Source organism: Jaculus jaculus, chromosome 4, assembly GCF_020740685.1.
Source record: "Jaculus jaculus isolate mJacJac1 chromosome 4, mJacJac1.mat.Y.cur, whole genome shotgun sequence".
NCBI lineage: Eukaryota > Metazoa > Chordata > Mammalia > Rodentia > Dipodidae > Jaculus > Jaculus jaculus.
Genome location: NC_059105.1, coordinates 32506326 through 32520949, shown reverse-complemented (window position 1 = coordinate 32520949; position 14624 = coordinate 32506326). Strand labels below are relative to the sequence as shown.

Here is a 14624-nt window from a genome sequence, read left to right as displayed (position 1 = left end):
CAAGTGCTTTTACCACTGAACCATCTCTCCAGCCTCCAATATGATATGAAATCTACCCAAGTTGTTAGCAAGGTGGGGGGCAGGACAAAAAAGGGAAAGAAATATGATCAATTATAATGAAGGACAGTTATGACAGACAAATGAAAGTCATTTTTAGTTAATCCCTTCCAAGTCTAACTACCTTAACAACACAGCTATAATTGAAATGAAAAACCCACCAATGCTGCATTTATCACAAAGTGGTCACAGCTCAGGCATCTAAGATGCCTTTCTAATAAACTATAGTTCCAGTATATCCTTAGGTACAGTGCACTTCAGACGCCTGAAGATGGTCTCTAAAATATTCACATATTATGGAAAATAAATTTAAGAGCTGGGCATGGTGGCACACACCTTTAAACCCAGCACTTGGGAGGCAGAGGTAGGAGGATCACCATGAGTTCAAGGTCACCCTGAGACTACAGAATGAATTCCAGGTCAGCCTGAGCTACACTGAGACCCTGCCTAGAAAAACCAAAACTAACTAAATAAATAAATTCAAGCTATTTTAGGAGAAAGCAAGCTCATGCAAATGAAGCCAGGACCAGGAGGCTGAAGTGGGAGGAGCAGCATACTTAGTTGGCATCCATAGTGAACTAAGTGGTATTTAAAGCCATCAGAAAAGTCAGAGATATGCTTCCGAGTCTTGTGACCAGCTGGGTAAAATAAACCCATGCTTAAAAGAAAAAAGAAGACACATTAGAATAATAAAGTAAGTGTAATGAAGGAGGGTAACGAGGATATAGTCTTTGCAGAAAAGCACACATATTGGGCTGGAGAGATGGCTTAGTGGATAAAGTGCCTGCAAAGCCTAAGAACCCACGTTCAACTCTCCAGATCCCACATTAGCCAGGTGCACAAAGGTGAGGGAAGCACAAGGTCACACGTGTCCACTAGGTGGCAGAAGCGTCTGAAGTTTAATTGCAGTGGCTAAGGCCCTGTTGCACTAATTCTATCTATCTCTCTCTCTCTCTCTCTCTCTCTCTAAAAAAGAAAAGGAAATGTACATATATGAAGCAAAGAAAATTTCTACAACGACAAAAGGAGAAGCAGACCATCCAGAAAGAGAAAATTTGGAACATGTTTCCCTGGGGCAGATCCATGCCATGCCAGCTAATGGAAAGTTCCATCATCAGGGCACCTGTTGGTAGTGCCATCATTAAAAGCTCAAGCACTGTGGAAATAGTTAAGTACCTTCATGGACAACTTTGCTCCTGGGAAGGATTCCACAGTGAAGTGGTTGACAGAATTTGTTTTCCTAACCAGGAAAGAAAAGTCAGATGACCATCTCTCAGGATGCTTCAGGGAAAGAGGTTATTGGGACTTCCTCCTGAGGGAAGTGAATAGAGAGAGCCTGGACTTTGGGAAAAACTGTATGCCTAAAGCTACACTCATGATGTAAAGAAGACTGAAAATCAGCCCAATCGGAGAATCAAGGGGGAATTTATTTGGGAGAAGGATTTCTTTGAATTTTAATTTGATCCGGACAAAGATTCCCCCTTGTTTCTTAGAACTCCAACAGTCTCTTGGCTCTCCACAGTGACACATAGCCATGGTTTTAGGGTGGCTGATAAATAAGTTAGCCACTTGGTCTGAGGGGCTTATTATTCTGAGGTTTATGCATGGGTTTAGTGGTGTAAATGGTGTCCTTCTCCAGAGAGAAGACTTTCTGCTTGTTCCCAGATGTTAACATAGGCCATTGCATAATAACCTGCCTACCTACTAGTTGTAACTTGTGGGTTTGCTGCCTCGAGTCAGGAGACATTGTGAGTCATACTCATGTGTTAGGGATATACCGAGTACTTGAAACAGAGGAAAAGAATGTTCTGAGCATCAGCGAGGGCTGTTCAGGTTAGATTTTTGTCAGTGAGTGCACATTAAGTTGTGCTGACCCACATATTCCGATTTCGACTTTTCCACATGCGCTAGAAAACCCTGAGCTCAGCAAGCGTGTGGCCTGGCGAGCTGGGAGTGTTAACCTGCGGTCCCACCAGGGCTCTTCGTCATTCTAACATGTCCTTAGCCGTGGTTGGCAAGGCTACACTATTCTGTCACTTTGAGTACGATTCCTGTTAGTCCTTCCACTTCTGAGAGATGGATGAGAGACATGGGATGTGGACATCTCGGACTTGTTTTTTTTTTTAATCTGGAAGTATTCAATTATGAAAATATTTTGTCTTGTTTCAGAGGAAACAGGACTGAGATCTGAATCACTGTTGTAGACCTGATTGTTTCCTGAAGGAAATAGCGCTGTACTTTGGCAAAATTATTCTCTCCTCTCACCGCAAGCTGTGTGCTGTAGATTATGAAAGATCAACACTTCAAACCAAAATTATAACCTCTCGTTAATCAGGATGGCCTGGATGCTGAATCACCCACGTCAAACCCATCCTTCAAGAATGTGGAGCACATGATAGGAGCCATTGTTTGTGGAAGCAATACAGTTTTTTGTAGTTTCATTTAACTCTTTACTAGACAATTAAGAAGGCCTGACCAGAGTCAAGAAGTAGCAGGTAAGTTCTGGAAGCATTCACTGATTAATTGTAGAAATGTTTATGAGCACACACAGTGCAGCAGGTACACCAACAGGAATTGGATGTCTCCAGGACTAACGTGCTCTGTCCCTGCTTCAGAAAGGCATGTGTTCAAAACATGAACCCTTAAATGACCACAGGTGATATAAAAACTGATCAAAGGACTACTTGGAATGATTTTTGCAGGTACATTTGGAGAAAGTCCAATTCAGAGTTGAGGTGATGGTCAGTTAGCAAAGCACTTCCCTCTCATTCATCAGGACCCAAGTTTGACCCCGCTCCCCCACACTCATGCTAAAATGTCAGTTGTGGTGATACGTACCTAGAATCCTGGTGGGGGGGGGGGGGACACAGGAGAATCCCCAGCCTTGCTGGCTATAATAAACTCTGATTAGTGAGCTCCTGGCTCTTGAGATCGTGACTCAAACAACAAAAGTGGATGGCATTTCTAAGGATGACGCCCAAGGTTGTCCCCTAGGCTCCACATGCACACATGCATTTTTCATGCATACACATATGCACCCATACATGCACACATACTCACACGTGTGCTGCTCATGCATTAAAAAAAAAAAAAGAAACTACCATTAACAGCAAGTTTAACTGACTGAATCATGTAATTAGAGCCCAGAAATTCTGTAGACTTTGGGGAAAGTTAGGTTAGAACTCTGGCTCCAATCTTTGCTGTTCTCTTGGCCCTTTTTTCTGTGTATGCCAGCTTTATGTTTCTCACCTTGTGATAAGATGAAAGCTGTCACCTAGGGTTCACATTTCAGTAGAAATTGCCCACAAAAAAATAAATCAAACTGGAGAGAGATGGCTTAGTGGTTTAGGTGCTTGCCTGCAAAGCCTAAGGACCAAAGTTTGATTCCCAGGACCCACATAAGCCACATAAGATGCACAAGGCGGTGCATGTATCTGGGGTTTGTTTGCAGTGGCTAGAGGCCCTGATGCACCCATTATCTCTCTATATCTGCCTCCTTTTCTCTCTCTCTATCTATTTATCTATCTCTCAAATAAAGTTCTTTAAAAAGAAGTAAAACGTTCTCAAGCAGTTGTCTAAAGTCATAGCCATTCCCCTGCACCAGTCAGTGAGAAAGAAAAGGGATTTTGCTGACTGGTTTGGGGCACTTGATCAGAGCCTGTGCCTGAAGCTGGCAGTGACAGCATGAACACCATCATCACGGCTGTTCTTCTGACAACAGCAAACCCAGTCCTCAACTCAGCCATTCAGACCCAGAAACGCATAGTCTCCCAAACACTTCTCTCTCGAGCACAGAATTAGTGAGCCGCAGGAGGCACGCATACAGTTTTAGTCACAAAAGCCTCTAAATACATTGGCAGCTAAGGTGACCACTATGTCTCGGTAACATTTCCCCAGACAGCCCTTAGAGAAGGTGAATTTCATGTTTGTTTCTGAGAGCCTCAAAGGGTTTTCTCAGTCTTCTTTTCATGAGTGACTTTGGAAACTTGGCCATACTAAATGACTCAAGAAAAAGCACTCGGTCCAAAATCAGTAACATATTGATTGGCCTGTGATGTGGTTTAGCACTACAGGTGTCTTCCACCCTGGCTGGTAACTAACTGACCTTATCTAGTCTCCTCAGGGAGTATTAATGTGAGATACATGTCAAGAATGGTGAGTATATGGGGCTTAGGAAATGGCTCAGCAGGTAACAGCATTTTCTATACAGGTATGATGGCTTTAGGGGGCCTGATGTGCCCTGAGTCTGATTCCCAGCACCCACGTGAATGGCTAGGCATAGCTACCCATGCCTAAAATCCAAATCCTATACAAAATGTAAACTGGAAAACTGGAGCTCACAGGTCAGCCAGTCTGTGTATCTAAAAATGACAGCTCCAAGTTCAACAAGAGACTTTGTCTCAAGGAAACACATGGATGGGTAATGGAAGACCACTTGATGTTCTCCTCTGGCCTCCACAGACATGCACAGGGCATAAGCATGTGCATGCACATGTGTACAACACTATGTGCACACACACACACACACACACACATATAATGCAGAAATTAATATTTGCAAACTAGCAATTTACCCTACACAATTTAATGGATTGCTACAAGAAACAAGATGGGCTAGAGATAAAGGACTTGATGTACACAGTGAGCATGACAGTCCTATCTGCCTCAGTGTCCCTTATACCCCTCTATCCAAGTCCCAAAGAAGTAACACGAATGCACATGTGATGTGGTGCATATTAGTCAGACATCTGTCACTGTGGCAAAATACCTAACATAAACAACTTCAGGAAGGATTTGTTTTGACTCACAGATTCATGGTTGGCTGGCTCCATGGCTGTATGTCTGAGACAAGGAGGAACACCATGGTGGAACACAGTGAGTAAAGAAAATCAGCTCACCTCGTGGCAGAGAGGAAGCTGAGAGGAACTGGAAAGGACAGGGTGACAAGAGCTAGAGACCAAGCCTTTGCCAGATGGCTATGAAGGACATTTGATATTGAAGCCATAAGTAGGTGGAACTTCAAAACAGGTAAATCAAAATCTTTCATAATGGGTTGCTTCAAATATTCCCTGTCTTTTCCCCTAAGAGAGATATTACCTTTATTGAACAGACCAGCAGATATAACTGCCTTCCTCTCTGGAGGGTGACACTCACCCTTCCAAACCTACTGACTACGCAAATATCCATGATCAGATAGTCCAGAAAAAAAAGTTGTCAATTCCTTTGGACATGGTATGTACAGAAAGGCCAACACTCAAGGAGAACTGTCTCCCTAAAACAGCAGACACTAGAAAGTCATAGGAACTGAGAGACACACAGTAAGTATTAACATGAAGCAATGGAATCCACAAGGTGTGTGGAAACAGAAGAGGAATAACAACTGTCTCATACTGTAGGAGAAATAAGCAAAGCAGAACACCATGCCAAGTGCGATGACATTTCTAAACCCATATAGAGCTGCATATTGACTCATCAAAGTAAACCAGGCAGTATGATTAAAGAAATGGATCAGTGAATGTGGCATCATTTTGTTGGAGACCGAACAGTTCTCCCCGTGCCCACTAACCTACCCTAGCACCATGGTCAAGGAAGTGACTGTACCAGGCATTTGTACTGGCTGAACCAGACATTTGGGTTCTGGGGGAGATTTGCATCATAAATTGTATCATCCAGATACAGGCTGAATACTGGTGAGAGTTCTCCTCAGAATGCAAAGCTTTGGGAAACCATCTCTATCACAGTAGCTATTTTTGTTAAAGAAATTGACTTTGTGCTCCCTGCATTTTATATCTTACTTTGCATCTTAACCCAACCTTCTTCTCTGGATAAGAGATAGTTACTGTCATTTCAGTGCTAATAATTGCCAGGTGATTCTCAATGTACCCTAGTTAAAGTCAACACAACAGTTATGTCAAAGGAGAATGTGTATTTATTTTTACACACTAAGTTGGCCTCTGTTTCCAAAGTATCTGGTTACAGTGAGTTCATTACCTTATCTCCCCACAAAAAAGTACCACCCCAAATTTTATCCCATTAAGCATTCAGTCAAAGCATCTTAAGTTGTTACTATCTCTTATTTATATTGCATTAAGCATTTTATTCACTCTACAACAGCAACAATAAAATAAAAATCTTCCTGCTCATTGGTAATTAGATGTTTTGCTTCATTTGGACTTCCTCCAGCAATCTTCTGCTCAGATGCAGCTCTTTGTAATTAATTATCCTCTTGCTGAACAACTGAAAACTGAAGTCTGACCAAAGTACATCTCATCCCACACAGATGTCCTAGTTACTCCACAAAAGGTTAATTAATCATAAGAGGTGCTTTAGAGCAGGAGGCACTGGAAGAAATTCAGACCCTCGTTTCTGGCAATACAGAAAAACTGCCAGCATGCCCCTTGTTGTGAGCTCACACTGAGAGACTCTTTCAAAGGAACAAAAATCCAACTGCACAAAATAGCTGGTGGGTATAATATCATGCCTCAGATAATGGAGCACGCCACTTCCCAGACACTGAGGATTCAGAGCCCCAGCCTGCCTGTGAGGGAAGGTCAGCAGTGTTTGTCCTCATTCAGCAGAGATGCCTCAAAGTCCCCAATCACAACAATGGCAGAAGCTGTCCTCATTGTTCCCCTTTCTTTGGCGGGGTGCCATTTCATGATATGAATGAACCCTCCTCTCCAGCCAACACTGTCTGCACATGCATCGTCTTCCAAATACACCTTGTGCTTCCCCAACCTGTGGTTTTAGTCATGCAAATCTCCCAGGTCCAGGAATAGCTTTGACTTCTTTCACTGTCTAGCCAAAGCCTATAATTCAGTCAAGAACAAGGTTCAGTAACTCCACTTCATAAACCCACATCCAGAACATTCCAACTCACAGAAAGTGCATCCTCTTTGGATCCACAAGCAGCTGTGTACATTACAAGGGGCACTGCCCTGGGAAATTAAAACGAGATGCAATGTTCACTCAATTAAATGTCCAATTTTGAGCAAGGTGTTCAACTCCTGTAAGCTTCAGCTTCCTGGTCAGTAACATGAGAACAATGACTTTATGAACCTCACTATAGAAGGTAACTAGAATAAGGGACACGTGTGTTTTTCATTTTGCTGTTGCTCCACACATCCTTGTTTGCTTATGTAACCAACTATTTTTATGTTTGAGTTTTTCATTTTCTTTTTTTTCTTTTAGGGCACATTGGTAGTTGTTGAAATAGCAGTCACCATCAGTGTAGTCATCCTCAGGAGAATACGAAGGCAATTCCATTTTCCCAGAACAAAGGTGTCCTCAATTGTGCATTTTAGAGTTCTGTAAGAAGATATTTCCAGACTGTGAGGAGTTTTGAGGGGAGTAGAGAAGGAAAAGATGTCAGAGTTCTGGGGCTAAGAATCTGAGCCCATCATATCCAAGTCTGTTGGGACTAGTTTGTGGTCCTGGAGGTGGCTAGGAGTTAAACAATGTCCACTGCGATAAACCATGTACCAGATGTGGTCCTGGAGGTAGCTAGGAGTTAAACAATGTCCACTGCAATAGGCCATGTACCAGATGTGATCCTGGAGGTAGCTAGGAGTTAAACAATGTCCACTGTGATAAACCATGTACCAGATGTGATCCTGGAGGTAGCTAGGAGTTAAACAATGTCCACTGTGATAGGCCATGTACCAGATGTAGCTTCCTTAAAGAGATGACATTGATTCTGGCTACCCTTCCTGAGGCAAAATGCCCCCTCTATGGCCAGCACACATTATGAGACTTCTCTTCAGTGACAAGGGAAACAGTCTACATATTCTGATGATGGAAGGGAAGCAGTGCTCTGTGAACAGCCATAGGTCACTGTGGTGGTTTGAATAGAATAGATGGCCCCCAATATATTAAGTTCTTTATTGTTTGTAGTTTGCATCTACAGCCACCTGGTTGGAGGCAATGTCACTGGGTGGAACTTAAGGTGTGGTGGTAGGTTTCAGATTTCAATCTAAAGATATGCAAAGTGTGCCTAGCTGGAGTTCCTGAGTGTGCTGTGGCTTTTGGCTTTTTGGCTTGTGGTTCTCTCTCTCTCTGCTTGGGCCTGTGAAGGCTGCTTGGGCCTGTGAAGGCAGGCCAGCTTCTTCTGCCATTATGGAACTTCCCCTGGATCTGTAAGCTTCAATAAATATCCCTTCCTCCGTAATTGTGCCTGGTCTGGAAGTTCATCTCAGTGAACCTGAAGCTGTCTGCTACACACCTCATTTGCCTCATAAAGTATTGGCACACCTTTCCTCCTCAATAAGTTCATGGAGGTCAAAAACTAGTTGCATTTCATATTTTCCTTGGGATCTGACCTTGTCCTCCATATATTTTTAGTGACTCTGATTTTTTTCCATGGGATTTGCTATAGAACTGCTTTTCTCATCTCTCGCTTGTTCATTTTTTAGCCAGGTGTTAAGTCATATGAAAGTAGATTCTAAGTCAATACTGAAGAATCAAAGAAGTTAGTGTTTCCTTCTTGGTAAATGATTCATTCAGTTTCTCTTGGAAGCACCCGTGAATCAGAATTAACAAGCTTGAGGGAAAGAGAATGAGTGGACGTTAGGATGTGTGGCAGGGTGGCAGGAGCTACTTGTCTTTCAAATCTCAGGTTCTGTGAGAGAAAGGTGTAACTGTAGTTCACAGAGGCAGCAATACGGTCATGGAGAATTCCAGTTCTCAGCAGGCTGGAGAAATGGCTTAGCAGTTAAGGCACGTGCCTGCAAAGCCTAAGGACCCATGTTCAACTCTTCAGATCCAAACATAAGCCAGATGCATAAAGTGATACAAGTGTGCGAGATTGCACATGCACACAGGTGGTGCACCCACCTGGCGCTCAATTGCAGTGACTGGAAGCCCTGGCGTGCCTATTCTTCCTCCCCCCCCCCCCCCCGCCTCTCTCATACTCTTCCACTCACTCTCACATGAAAAACAAGCCAGTCTGTTAGGCTTGCCTCAAAATCAAAACAAACAAAAAAATTTGAGTAAGGTCTTATTATGTAGCCTGGGTTAGCCTTAGACTAACTACGTGGCCCAAGCCAGAACGTGTGATCCTCCTGTCTATCTCCCAAGTGCTGGGATTATAGGCAAGTGGCAATCACTCTGGGTTCTCCCCAGCCATCTTGTCTACCGTGCTTGGATAGTTCTTATCTGAGAGTCAATCTTGAACTGATAGTATGTGGAAGTTTCTTCCTATTCCAGATGTGAGCCTATAAAACAGATAGTCAGATAAAAATAACAGTTTGCATTCGAAGCACCTTTATTCAAGGATCCAAATGCCTTTTAAAGCATGATTGTTGCCCAGTGTTCAGAGATAACAAGGTACTTATCAAAATTACCTTCAAGATGCTAAACCTGAGTCAGTGAAGTCAAACATCAAGTTCAGTTGAACAGAATTGAAACCTAGTTCCATCTTTGTTAAATATATAATTATTCTAATTATTATCATTCAACAGCACATCTGATACTGACACAGCCCCCATAGTGCAGAATTCAGCCAGCACTGAAGTGCAGCCAACAGTGAGGGAAGTGAGGTTTAATAAGAAATAATCCTGAAACCACAGCACTCCCATTTTTGAAAGCCTCGAAATACATTCTAAATATACTCATAATGGAAATAAATCACAGAATCTGAGGCATAAAATTATTTCCACAACTGCTGCTGTAAACATCAAAAAAGTTTTCCCAACTTCTGATGATTCAGCCTACTGGTGTGTGAAAAGGAGATTTTAAAGAGAATAACCCTTATCTTTTCTCATGAAAAGCTAATAAGCAGTATTATCAAGATCTAAAAAGAATGTGCTCAATCTTAACTCTTCTAAAACCCTCCCAGGTGTATTTACCCACTGTCTCAATTATCAGGCCTTTACAACCCTGATAAAAAGTTCTCCTTGCTTGAATCTTATAATCAATGCTATACATGCAGATATAGGCATAGGTACATAAAGAGATGTAGAGCTAGAGATGTATATGATCTATCTCACCAATGACATGGTTAGGTTGCTCATGGGTTCTAACTATAGCAACAGTTTTCCTAGCTTTCTTGAGCTACCATGATGGAATATTATAGACTGGGTATCTTTAAGCATATCAATGAATTTTTTTACAGTTTTGGAGGCTAAAAGGCCAAGGCCAAAGCATTGGTAGCTTGGTTTCTCCTAATGTCTCTTTTCTTGACTTGTAGATGTCACCTTCTTGGTGTACCTGCCATGATCTTCCCTCTGGATACACTTGTGTATATCCTAATCTCTACTTCAGAAAGGACGCCAGTCATAGTGGATGGAAGTCAACCTTTATGACCTCATTTTACCCTCATTACCTCTGGAAAGGTCCCTTTTCCCAAATAGTCACATGCTGTGATCCTGGATGTTAAGGTCATCAACATGTCTGCTTTGAAGGAGTCACATTTCATTCCTAACACTGTATTTCCCAGGTAGAGAATGACTATGGGTGGTTCATGGATGGGCTGTCATTTATTCATGATGATTCATGGTCCAACTTAAATATACAAGCTGATTCCAAATGGCTGGAAAAGCAATGGTGAGCTTGATCCCTCAACCTCGCCCTCACACTCCTGGTTTTAAAAATAATTCTCCTTCCTAATGCTGTATAAAGGCACCCTTGCTAGTTCTACACACATCTCACAGAGAGGCCAGGGCTCTAGGACTCAAGAGAAATTTCCTTAGAGTTCCTGAGCAGTAATAGAGGCTTTTTAAAAAATATATACTTTATTTACTTATTTGAGAGAGAGAAAAAGGCAGTGAGAAAGAGAGAGAGGGAGAGGGAGAGGGAGAGAGAGAGAGAGAGAGAGAGAGGGAAAGAGAGAGGGAGAGAATGGGCATGCCAGGGCTTCTAGCCACTGCAAATGAACTCCAGATGCATGTGTCACCTTGTACATCTGGCTTACGTGGGTTCTGGAGAGTCGAACCAGGACACTTTGGCTTTCCAGGCAAATGCCTTAACCACTAAGCAATCTCTCCAGCCCAATAAAGGCTTTTTGAAAAGCAGGCAGAACAGGAGAAAAGACACTGTTGTGCTAAAGTGAGAAAGTTTGTCCACAGGAAAAACGTATTTGTTGGGCTTTCTTCTGCAATTATTTAAAAATTATGTAACTGCAGTGATGTTTGATATCAGCCTATGTTGAGTTTCTTTCTGTCTCTTACCATGTGCACAAGCTTAAGCACACTATTATATCTCTCTAATTCTCACCTTCCTCATCTGTAAAACAGATGGATAGCAACTTTATTGTGAAAATTAAATATGCTAATTCACCAAAGTGTGCTGACATTAATTGAGCATTAAATTAATGTTAGTTTCCTTTCATATTCCTTCTCTATCTCAAACTGCAGGCTAAATGGATATCTGAATGACCCTATTTCTCTCTGTTTCAGAATATCTCAATTTATAAAAGTTCACATTCTCAGCTGGGCATGGTGGCACACGCCTTTAATCCCAGCATTCGGGAGGCAGAGGTAGGAGGATCACTGTGAGTTCAAGGCCACCATGAGATTACATAGTTATTCCAGGTCAGCCTGGACCATAGTGAGACCCTACCTTTAAAAACCACAAAAAAAAAAAAAATTCACATTCTCTCCTGATGGTCCAAAGGTTGATGTCCACATCTCAATGACATTTATAGCTTTGACCTCCAAAGTGGGTTGGAACATCAAAAGGACAAATAATGCATGAATTCTCCCCAACCTCCAAGCCATGGTGAGTACTGAAGAACACATATGTCTGGGATGGACAGTAAGAGGGGAATTTTCATTTGCTGCCTGTCTTAACTACTTAGTCCCCAGTGCATGAATTAAATTATTTCCAGAGGTCACCCACAAGTCAAGTCAGCTGTTTCATTTGATAAAACAAGAAACAAGCTAAAGCCCAGATGGAAAACTGAAGAAAGAAGAAGTTGTTTAAGGAGCTGAGCAGTCAGTGAAATTCTGGCCAAAGACCCAGGCCCTCACTACCAGATCAGCTTTTCAAGAAATGCACATGGCATGTCGGTTTGTTTTGTGACTTCTCAGTAAGCCATGTTGCATGGTGCTTGCTAAGCTGCTGCCTGTGGGTATGTGGACACAATGCTAGGAAGGGCAGGGAGGAGGTGGAAGAAGCATCCTTCAGACTTCCTTGGCTTCTTCATCTGTCTGCATCTGGGCAGAAACCCACTATCCCTGTTGAAATGCATTACCCATTTTGTTAGACAAAGGGAGCCATGGCTGCCTCAGGTGCACGGGGTACTGCACTGCATTAAGCAATAAGAGAAGAACACTTCCCCAATTATCTTTCAGTCTGTGATAGAAATCAAAGAGTCAGAAAAGTTTGTATAGCATCCCTCCAAAGAAGAACCCAATGGAGATGCAGGGAGATGGAACAAAGGTATGGTATGCAAAAAGAAAAATTTCATAAATGCAAAATAATTCAAGATCTCTACAAACTGACTATAAGGTATGCTCTGGTTTACCTTTCTATATTCTGCAAGTTCATTTACTTAATCTCTGCCACACTCTTCTAAAGCATTTTGGTCAAGTGCTAATCATGCATACGTACACACAACCACACTCAACAAAATTGAAAACATCATTTCAGTCAAATGACTGGGGCTACAATAGTGTCCAGATATCTAGAGGCAACCTTCTAGAATTCACTACTTTTCAATTTCTGAAACATGCCGTTTTGACACACATAGGTCATTCTCCAGCAAAGAAAGCAGAGCTCAGCAAGTGTTCGATCAGAAAAAGTCACAATCATTAATTTCAAGCAAAGCTAACCCATCAGAGGGTCTGGCAGAACAATACATCTAGACACACAAATGGCACACTCATACACACACACACACACATTTATGATTCTACTCTATTAGCCTCTGCAGCCTCAAATTCTCTACCTGTTTCTAGGAGAAGCAAACTAAAGGTCTCAATCCACATTTGTGCTTTCTTACTCAAAACGACCCAATTAGAACCACAGACTCCTGCCAGCCATGGTGGCATACGCTTGTAATCTCCGCACTCAGGCGGAAGTGTTGTAAAATATAATCAAAGTTGTATGAATGTATGAACATACCACATCAGACCCCTTATTATACACATTAAATGTGTAGACAATGAAAACAAGGAAAGTTCAGGACAGTGATATCACAACTATTCAGGTCCTCTGTTGTCTGACCTGTACTTAACTATGATAAATATTTGGAGAGGGATGGTGAGATGGCACTTGCCTGTGAAACCTAAGAACCCTGGTTCAAGGCTCGATTCCCCAGGTCCCACGTTAGCCAGATGCACAAGGGGGTGCACGCGTCTGGAGTTCGTTTGCAGAGGCTGGAAGCCCTGGCGCGCCCATTCTCTCTCTCTCTCTCTCCCTCTCTCTCTCTCTGCCTGTCACTCTCAAATAAATTAATAAACAACAACAACAACAAAAACTTACTTAAAAAATTTGGAGAGCCACAGTTGTTTAAGCATGGGAGATGACACCATGAGAACAAATGTTTACAAAATTCAGCTGAAGCATCAAGGCTTCAAGGCCACCTTGTGCTGCATAGCAAGTTCAAGATCAACCAAAGCTACATAGAGAAACCCTGTCTTGAGAAATAGAAACAAGCTTTGCAGGTGCCACTGTCCTCAGTCACTGGTTTCTCTCAGCCATGGTCAACCCCACCATTTCTTTGATATACCAAAGTTGGTAGGCCCTTAGACCACTTCTCCTCCAAGCTGTTTTCAGACAAGTTCCAAAGACAGCAGAAAACTTTCGTGCTCTGAGCCCTGGAGAGAAAGGATTTGGTTATAAGCAGTCGTGCTTTCACAGAATTATTCCAGGATTCATGTGCCAGGGTGGTGACTTCACATGTCTTAATGATTCTGGTGGGCAAGCCCATCTATGGGGAGAAAGTTGAGGGTGATGAAAACTTCACCCTGAATCATGCAGGTCCTGGGATCTTGATTATGGAAAATGTTGGCCCAAACACAAATGGTTCCCAGTTTTTCATCTGCACTGCCAAGATGGAGTGGATAGATGGCAAGCATGTGATCTTTGGGAAGGTGGAAGAAGGCATGATCATTGTGGAAGAAATGAAATGCCTTGGGTCCAGGAACGGCAAGACAAGCAAGATGATCACCACTGATGACTGTGGACTCGTTTTGTCTTAACCACCAGACCATTCCTTCTCCAGCTCAGAAGAGCACCCTGCGCTCCCCATCTGCTCACCGTATCCTGTGATCTGTGCTCTCACTGCAGTTCCTTGGGTTCCATATTTTCCTTATTCTCCTCCAAGAAAGTGGTACACACTTCTTGTCCCAGCATTCCAGAGACTGAAGCAGGAGATTGTCACAAGTTCATGGTGATCCTGGGCTACATAGCAGGATCCTGTCTCAAAATAAACAAACAAAATCGCCAGGCTCAATTGATATTCCATAAAGAAAGCGTACCTGTAAAGGGAAGAGTAAAATAATGACCAGAAGTAAATGCCAAGACTAAATGAACACTTGTCCTAAATTAAAGTCAGCAACAAGCAAAATTGAGAAATATAATATCTTCCTTTCACAGCCAAGTCACCCCTACCTGTGAAAGCCCAA

At 42.5% G+C, this 14624-nt stretch overlaps 1 pseudogene; it reads left to right on the top strand.

The window, feature by feature from the left end:
• Nucleotides 1-14198, top strand: part of LOC101608484 — a 137410-nt pseudogene extending 123212 nt beyond the window's left edge.
• Nucleotides 14199-14624: the final 426 nt, after the last annotated feature.